The sequence below is a fragment of the Rhagoletis pomonella genome, unplaced genomic scaffold, assembly GCF_013731165.1.
Source record: "Rhagoletis pomonella isolate Grant_MI unplaced genomic scaffold, Rhpom_1.0 Rhpom_scaffold_00001, whole genome shotgun sequence".
NCBI lineage: Eukaryota > Metazoa > Arthropoda > Insecta > Diptera > Tephritidae > Rhagoletis > Rhagoletis pomonella.
Window position 1 is genome coordinate 68,993,131 of NW_023458555.1, and position 10,518 is coordinate 69,003,648.

Genomic DNA, 10,518 nt, shown 5'->3' on the forward strand with positions numbered 1-10,518 from the left:
TAGCTGCATAAATGGAGAAGTTATAACGAAAAATCTCATATCTGAACAATCAGTTGTATGGGAGCTATATGTTATAGTGGTCCGATTCTTCCGGTTCCGACCAGCGTTGCCATTTTAGCCGTTTTCCGGCTAGATTTAGCCGGTTTTGATAGCAACTAGCCGGAGAAAATTCGATCTAGCCGGCAGCCGATTTGTTAGCCGGTTTGTAGAAAAAAGTTAGCCGTTTTTAGCCGATTTTACTATTTGCCTAATTTTCAGGTGCGAAAGGTAAACAAGTTGTTCGAAAGCAATAATGCAGACCCAATGAAGATTTTTAATGAACTCAATGTTTTACTTTCGCATCTATGCTCCCTAGTGGTTATTAGCGCGGATACATTTGATCCTATATGCTCCCCGTTGGAACCATACCTTGCTCCATTTCCTCAGTTTTATCACAGTTTTGAAGAGTATTTAAAAACAAAAGTAAGCACAAACGTTTTTGACCACGAAGCCGAGAAAATAATTCGAGAAAATGGTCGCTATTTTATTATCACTTTAATAAACGAATTACGCCAACGCCTCCCTACAAATATTGCCACACTAAAAAAAATTGACTTTTTTCGGTGGGAAATGCATTAAGAGTAATTAAACCAAAAGTATTTGTTCAACTACAGCAACAAAAACACAAATATAATGCCGACGAAATAACATCCATAGAGATGCAATGGCAACGGTTAACGTTACATACCTGGAGTAATTTAGACTCAACTGTAAAATTTTGGGCCGAAGTTTATCAATTTCGAAATGCCCTAGGAGAAAACCCTTTTGCTGACCTTTCCAACCTAGTTTTTAGTTTTCTTGTTTTGCCTATAAGTAATGCAGAAGTAGAGCGAATATTTAGTTCAATGAATATAATAAAAACTAAGCAAAGAAATCCAATGTGCGTTAAAACGTTAAACGCTATTTTATATATAAGATACGGTTTAAAACGTGAAGAAAAATGCTGCCATAATTTTACTGTAGATGACGATCTCTTAAAATTAATGAATTCAGGTGATATATACAATAGTGATTCATTTGATGATCTTTCGTTTCTTGCGATTTATTTAAATAAAGCATGTGAATATTCACTAAAACATTTTAGCCATTTTTTGCCAGAGTCTATGTGAAATTTCACTAAACCATTTTAGCCGTTTTTAGCCGCTTTTTTTTGCCAATCTAGCCGGTCGGCCCAAAAAGTTCTGGCAACACTGGTTCCGACAAATGATTAATACATTATAAAAATACAACCACCTACCAAATTTGATCCGGATATCTCGAAAACTGAGAGACTAGATTGCATACAAACAGACAGACAGACGGACAGACGGACATGGCTAAATCAACTCAGCTCGACGATCTGATCATATAAGTATACATTTTCATGGGTCTATCTCTTTTTGTTCTGGTACTTACAAACATCGGACCAAAGTTATAATACCATTTCATGCTCATGAAAGGTATAAAAAGACAGAAAATACGAAGAACAATCAAAAAATACATTTATTTTAGAAATGTTTATATTACAAGTAAAAAGAGAAAAACTATGAACTAGTTTCATTATATGAAAAAATTGTACTTTGAATCTTTGACTATTTTATCCTTTCGAGTTTCTAACCCACAAGATACATTTTGAAGTTTTCTGGCAGCATTTTCATTCGAAGAAAAGCATTGAATGTACTAAATGTGCGCTCGACGTAAGTTGATACAATTGGAGCCCAATTTAAATATGGAACGTTTGAAACGTTCATATTATCAGGAATAAGGGCGTGTTTCTCGCCCTTTACAATTTTATCCACACCATTGTCTCCAAGCCTACGTTAGCTGAGAAAACGGCTTTGAATTTTTCCAACACCAATTTGGCAAGAGGTCCCTGCGCTTCTACATATAAGCCGCATGGTCATGTGTATATTTTTTTAATCTTAAAAAAAAATTGTAAATGCTATAATCACTATTTTAAAGGTAGAAAAGGCAAAAAAAGGCAAATATCTTAAAAAAGGCAAAAAAAGGCAACATCAAATGTGTATATATGGAATCAGAGAAAGCTAAATCGTGGACATTCTTAATCGAATATGCTCTATCTCTTTAGCAGGAAAAAAGGCAATTTCCATAAAATCCGTTCCCTGGTAATGACATATGTGATTCAATAATATCTACTCACGATGGACGCTCACCATTAACTGCTGGCTGAACTGTCTGACCACCAGAACAGCTTTGATGTAGCAAGGGAGTTTCGAAGAACATGTACTTATGCCCTTAATTTATAAGGTGGCAATCGCTCCTGTTTTTGTTGATGTCAGTAAAGGGAGTTATTTGTGATATTCTGTCCTTGACGTTGAGTGCTTTTGAGTAGCTCCGAGTAATGGCCACTCAAAGTTGGGTATTAGTGCTGCAAAAACATCGATGTTTCAATAAAACATCGATAGTATCGATACTATCGTGTTTTCTTGGGTATTATAACTTTCTGTTTAACTCTGAAATCCTGATCCATTTAAAAACATGGTTTTTTAACAAATAACATTTATTATTTTAAAATTATCCATTAATTAATTTTAATTTGACTTATATGTAAGGCAGAGGTGGGCACTCACACTATCACACACATGCGCTTGTGTGCGAAGTTTTGCTCACCAGCCAGTGCTCGGATTTTCCCACATTTGCGGAATAGATAACTCTTTTTTTTTGCTAAATTACATTTCTACTACTTCTACCACCGTAAGCTAAAAAGCTTTCAGATCTTGAAACTTATTTTTATACCCGAGCGCACTTGTGCACAAGGGTAATTAATTTTGTTCACATAACGGTTGTTTGTAACAAGCCAAAACGAATCGAGATAGATATAGACAAATGTATACATAAATGATCAGGATGAAAAAAGAAATCGATTAAGCCACGTCTGTCTGTCCGTCCGTCCGTCCGTCCGTGTACACGATAACTCGAGCAAAAATTGAGATATCTCAACGAAATTTGGTATGTAGGTTTCCCTTAATCCAGGGTAGGTTGGTATTGAAAATGGGCGAAATCGGACTGTAACCACGCCCACTTCCCATATAACGGTAGTTTCCAGAAATACGAAAACTGCGATATTTTAGTAACTACTGAAGATAATTCACTCAAAATTGATATTTACAATAACTTTTAGACGAAAAATAAGAATATTATAAATTTTTGGAAAATGGGCGTAGCCACGCCCACTTATGGTTACATGTGTATATCTTGGTAACGCTGCACCAATTTCTTCCAAACTTGGCACAGTTGTTGGCCTTGATACAGCATACTAAATGGCCGAAAATTTAAAAAATCGGACAATAACCACGCCCACATCCCATATAACGGTAATTTTCGGAAATACGAAAACTGCGATATTTTAGTAACTACTGAAGATTATTCACTCAAAATTAATATTTACAACAACTCCCACATCCCATATAACGGTAATTTAGAGAAATACAAAATCTTCGATAAATCAGTAAATATTGAAGCTAATTTATTCAAAATTGATGCTTGCAACAATTCTTTACCAAGAAATACGTTAATGGTAAAATTTTGGAAAATGGGCGTGGCACCGCCCACTTAAGATCACATATATGTATATCGATAACCGTTCTACCAATTTGTACCAAACTCGGTATGGTTTATGTGCTTGCCACATATAAGCAAAACGTTGAAAATTATTGAAATCGGACTAAAATTACGGCCGCTTTTCATATAACGGTAAATTTCAGAAATGCTTGAAACTTCAATGTTTCGAAATTTGAGGACGCTAATTTACTCAAAATTGATACACCCCGGCTTACCACCTAGCGGCAGGTTTCGGAAAGGTGAAAAAACATATTTAATACTTGCGCCGGCTATTTAATGTTCGGCAACGCCCGAACTTAGACTTTCTTACTTGTTTTTTTTTTTTAATTTGTTCATTTGCGCATTAATGAATGGGCATTTTGACAACAAAAAACAACATTGCTTGCTGCGACGTCGCAACATTTATGATATGATCGTCTTCGTGCGTCTTACGATAATTGACGGTTGACTGATGCTTTGCCAGTGATCGGACTTCTACCATATTGTGGTAGATCTGCCACTTTTTTGAGCATCTACAACATCTACCACACAAGGTCTGAAATCTACCACATATTCGCGTTTTTGAGTAGTTTTATTTTTGCTCGATATAATTTTCTTAATTTTAAGAGCAAAAATTGTCCAACACTAAACACTAACAACAGGCAGAATGAGGATAAAATAAACATTAAAATAGCAAATTTTCTCAATATTCAATTTTTCGACAGGAAACATGGTTTATTGTGTTAAATTGCAAAATATATGATTTATAAAAAATAATTAATAGCGAAAATGTTAAACAACGCTTATTTTTGTGAAAGTGTTAGAAAATTTCAGTGCATCTAAAGTTTCTAAAGCGTTGTTTACTTTACTTGAGAATCGAGTAGCGGTTTCTGGAACGTGCCACATTTGTCCGTTACATCGTGATGTGATAAAAAGAAAAGCGGACACTGTCAAGGAAAAAAATTGCCAAAACTCAACGGAATTTTTAGCAACTTCAATCTTGCGCTTTGTTATACTAAAATTAAATTTTTTTGTATTCGAATTAAAATGTTTGCAATTTAGGGGAAACCTTGCAGAATATTTTTATATTTTGTACAAAGTTTGATCCAAAACCTGAGATCTACCACATTTTTTTTAAATCTATCACATTTTTTTCCAGATTCTACCACACAAATTTTTTTTGAAGTCCGATCACTGTGCTTTGCTAGCACTTCGGCAAAGCAAATCAAATCAGTTGCTGCTGAGACTTCACCACAGTATATACAGTAATAAACCTTTTTGAGTACTCCTCGGGGGTAAAATCTGATCAGGGTTGATAATGAGAAGGAGCATGAATTTTGTTGATTCAAAGTTGTATACAAAATTACTGTGGTATAAAAGGGAGCAACAACCGTACTATGTCAGAGTGGCACAAGTCATGACTGTGTAATATTGACTGAAACTAATTGCAAATGTGTAAAAAAATTGCAAATTATTGTCTATTATTATAGATACTAGTACAGATTATCATAGTTCGGTGTATAACTTGTTATATTACATCGTACATGATAATGAACTGTTAAATGCTGAAAACGCTAGTAACTTGTAGATCACTCAAACTTGGGAGTGCTTAATGGACTGTCTGGGCGAATGCGCTAGCAGGCATTGGAGTCTGTACAGCTATACAAACCTTGTTTTTCTTTTGTTTTTTAATAAAGTCTTAAATATATTCGGAAATTTAGAATTTTGCTTGATAAATTCACAAAATTTACGTTTTTCATATAAATATAATCTTACAATGGACCTTTTTTTAATTTTAAACTTACATTTAAGAAAACTGCATTCAGTGCTATAATTACGATTTGAGTTTTCTAGTTTATAAACCACAAGCGTTAATTATGTACTTAACTATTGATATTATTCTTCATAAAGCATGAATGCCAGCATACATTAAAGATGAATATTATTCTTAACCTATATTTTGTTCATAAATAACACATAGGCCCCTATTGCGAATGGCAGTAGAATAGAAATTTGTCGATCGAGTCGATCAACTTTTATTTTGCTATTGTGTAACTTGATCGATAAAAATGTGTACTATTGTGAATGGTTGACTGAATTGTCAACAGCTGTTTGTTTGTTTCTTTAGTGTTTAATTTACATCATTGCTGTTTGTATGTTTACATTTGTTTCTTTAGTGTTTAATTTACATCATTTTTAAAATAATTGCTTTTATTATAAAATTTACAAAATTGATACAGTTGAAATATGGTTTAGTGATGAGGAAGATAATGTGGAAGCTAATAGATTAGTAGAGTTGGCTAAAGCAAGGAGGGAATTACGGAATTCGTCGGACCCCTTGGAGTTGGAAGATGAAGTTATGTACATATGTGAATTTTATGAATAGGAGTTACGTTCCAGATGCTTCACGGTTTGCAGGTTCTACCGGATTTGCAGGAAAAGCTGTTTTCCTCATTAATAAACTTTATGGAAGTTTAAGAAATACGGTACGGTTTAGCTATTTGTACAATGATGTTGATTATTTGTGTCTCCAAACGCGTGACCCGAGTTTAAAAACTTTAACATACAAGTGTAGTGAAAGAATTAAACTTTAATTTAAAATTATAATTAATAATTGATTAATAATTTATGCAATTTTTTGGAAACTTTGATGTTGGTTCTGCGCAAAAATACTGTGGATGACGTAGCCGGAGTTATATGCACAAGATATATTGCATATCTTTCACAACAGAAGCGGAGCTACCGCCCCTACTCTTTCCAAAAATTCCTTTCATTATGTCCTCATTCTCCTGCATCCGCTCGACCAACCGCGCAAGTTACCTTTTGTTGCTTACAATTTTTGATCTGTAATTCAGACACATACGTTTATAGATATAATTCACAAATTTTTACAACTTCCAGTTAGAAGGATGAGCGATTAAAAAGTATTCACAGTCGCTAATTGAGCGACTAAGCGACACCCACAATAACATCGATAATCGACAATCGCTCAATAGTCGTTTATCTACTGCCAGTCGACATTCGCAATGGGGGTGATAATTATGCATATTTTATCCTCGAAAAGAACTTTTTCTGATCATGAGGCGAAATTCCCCATAGTGTTGCCGTGCGCGCAAAACGAAAATGCTGCACACAACCCAAAAGTAATCCTCGGGGACCAAATGGTGAAAAACTGCAAAAAGGTTTATTACTGTATATACTGTAGACTTCACTGCGCAATTACTCGAATAATCTTTCTATCTTACTAATATTATAAATGTGAAAGTTTGTATTATTGGATGTTTGGGAAATCATCACGCGGAAACGACTGAACGGATTTGCATGAAATTTTGTACGCAGATAGCTTATGAGCCAGATTGGTTAATAGGCTACTTTTTTAAGAGTTGCCACCTGCTAAAAAAGTTAAATTATTTAATATGCGGAAACGACTGAATGGATTTGCATGAAATTTTGCAAGCAGATAGCTTATGACCTATAGTAGGAAATAGGCAAATTTCTTGGAAGAGTTGCCACCTGTTAAAAAAGTTTAATTAAATTAATACGCGGAAAAGTCTGAACGGATTTGCATGAAATGTTGCAAGCAGATAGCTTATGACCTACAGTGGGAAATAGGCAAATTTGTTGGAAGAGTTGCCACCTGTTAAAAAAGTTTTCATTAAATTAATACGCGGAAACGACTGAACAGATTTGCATGACATTCCGCACAGAGATAGCTTATGACCTATGTTGGAAAAAAGGCTACTATTTTAAGAGTTATCACGTATTAGGAAAGATTAATTAAATTAATACACGTAAATGACTGAACTGATTTGCATGAAAGTTTGCACACAGATAGCCTATGACCTGGACTGGAAAATAGGCTACTTTTTTAAGAATTTGCACCTGTTTGAAAATGAAATTTTGCTCAAAGATGGTTAAGGTCCTGGATTGAAAAATAGGCTACTTCCTTGGCCGGTTTTCCGATCAGAACGAAATTTAGTACACTTACTACGGATTTCGGAAGGATGGTCTTAGACTGAAAGTTAGTCCGGTAACTCAAGGCCCCTCCCATACATTTTGGAATTTTCATTTTACATACACATCTCTGGAAGTATTTGTGGGGGAGAACTGAAACTTGGTATAGTGATATGTATGTGAAATCAATGTTGGCATTAATCGATTGATGTTTTAATCAGTTAGTTAATTCGATTAAATTCAATTTGATTACAGTTAATCATGATTAATTTTAATCTGACTAAACAGTTAATCGTAACCGCGATTAAAAAATTAATTTTTAATCATTAACTCTTAATTTGATCAAGTAGGTTTGGTGATTAATTAAGTTATGCTGGAATTTCCCTGTGCACACAAAGCAGTTAATCCGGTATGGCTAAGTCGGGTTTCCTCATCAATCTAAGAAATTTGGTGTGCATTTTCATTAAGATATATACCAACAAACGTTTTACAAACTAGGTTTGTAAAAGTTCCCAGTTGATGTATTACTAATAACAATAATTATAATTTTTTTATATTATGTGCTTTTTATAAGCGTAAAACACAAAATAATTACTATAACTGGTGTTTGGTTTCAAACTCGGACAAAATAGACAAACTAATCAGATTTTATTTTTAATTGGATTAACGATTAATGTTTTAAATTAATTAAACGTAATCGCAGCCAGCGATTAACGATTAAAAAAATTTTATACTTAATCGTACAGTTGATTACGACTAATTAATTTTAATCGTCAAACGCGATTAACATTTTAATCGTTAATCAGATTAACAGTAGGCCAACACTGTATGAAATCATGTTCATATTCACGGAGAAAAATGGACGTTTTAGGAAAAGAGGCGTAGCACCTCCCATACTGACTGAAAGTTTCATATTGCATATCTCTTCAAATGTTTGGGGTAAAGCACTCAAGCTTGGTATGGAAATACATATGTAAGTATATATGTGAAACTAATACCATACTCATGGAGAAAAATGAGAGTTATTAGAAAAGGTGGTGTGGCAACTCCTGTGCAAATTGATTTACTATGCTGCATATCTTTGGAGGTGTTTATTGCAGAGGACTGGAACTTTGCACCGAGATGTGTATACAAAATTAAAACCATACTCATGGAGAAAAATTTGCGTTATTCGAAAAGGGAACATGGTTCCTCCCGTACAAATTTACTGTTTTATACTGCTTATCTCTAGAGATGTTCATGGTAGAGTACTGGGACTTGGTACTGGGGTATGTTAAATCAATTCTAAATTCATGGAAGAAGATTAGGGTTATAAGAAAAAGGGGCGTGGAACTTCCAACTTTCACATTTATAATATTAGTAAGATATCAGTCTTTCTTAGTTTAAAAAATCATCTCTTACATAAATACAAAACAAAAAACAAATTAAGCATATACAACTTCTTCATGCCAAGTATGAATAAATTCTAAAAAGGGCTAAAAAAAGGGCTAGGGGCAATTTTAAATTTATGTGGCCAAGAAAAGTATGTGGTAGCTAAATCTAGGCACCAAAGGGCTAAAACGGCAACACTGCAGTCAACAATCAAAATTAAAAGCGTAAGCGAGAATTCTCTCCCAAAGAGAAGAAAAAGCAAAAAAGTAAACGAACAGGAAATTAGCCATCACTTGCAAAAACCGGAAGAAGAAGACACACCAGCTGACTTTGTTTATGTTTTATTTGTAAACAAACTGAAATTCATGTTGCCTCCATGGAGAGAAAAGGAAAGTGAACGTTCAATGTTTGCCAGGAACATTTCTAGAAGTAAAAACTAGTTGGCACTATCATAGGGTCACATAGCAGGCAGCCAAAAAGCATATAAATACCAAAACATACAAAACATAAAATACAATTTTGTTTGTTTACAAAAATTGCAACCATATGTTTTGATCATGTGTTTTCGTGTTGGATAATTTTTGCTGACTAAGATTTTGCCAGTACAAAATGAACGCTTCTCTTGCACCAAAATGATCGCTTGCTCTCTCAATTTTTGTGTGTTGGATATCTTTTTGTCGCTATCGAACGCCATCCAGTAAAAATTTGGAAAAACTATTAAAAATTTTTTACTTGTCGAACGCAACTATTATCATTTACGGCAGAGGTGAGCAACCTCGGCAGAGCATTTTGGTAGTGTGCGTGCAATTGATGTCACTGAGTGCGTGCAGTTGAATGAACCCTGCACAGAAAAGTACCAGTTGGGAACTAGAATACTACCAGTTCGCTTTTCAGCTCAACCAGTTCGTGTTCTATCTTTTTTCCATGCTAGCAACTGGTATTTTTAACACGGCGATGTCCTACGAAATTTCAATTGTCTGGCTATGCAACAGCATATATCAGTTAGTAGTAGTAAAAAAAGTAGTCCAATAGGTTTCGGAAAAACCAGTTTGAGACCAGTTAAAATTTAAATAAAAACATCCAAATAACGTTTTAAAATATTTTATTTCATATAAAAATTTTACACAATTTAAATGATGAATCAAAGAAATACAGCTTTATTTGGCATCTCTATTCCTTCGGAAACCAACAAAACCAATAAAATAAATAGATATTGCTATAAAAATAAAAATAAAAATTCTTTAGATACATACATGGTATCTTAAACAAGTGGTAATATATACTAAAAGTAAATAAAATTCTGATATAACGACTTAGTTAGTTAAATTAATATAAAATCATTTAAAATGAAGCACACCTCAGTCGGGTTTAAACTTTCTTTGGCTCTAAGTACATTAGACTGCATCACCAAAAAAGTTGCGGTTTTTCCGCCGGCACTACAAAATTTTTTATACTCTGAGACGTCCGCCAAAATAATTCGGAGAAATATTAAAATTTAAGCGAGCTGGATCGATTTGAAAATACCTCCAAAAATTGACGTTTAATTCAATAAAAATAGTTTCTTAAAGAACTTTTTGAAAAAAGTCCCCTCAGATGACAAAACAGATTAAGCTT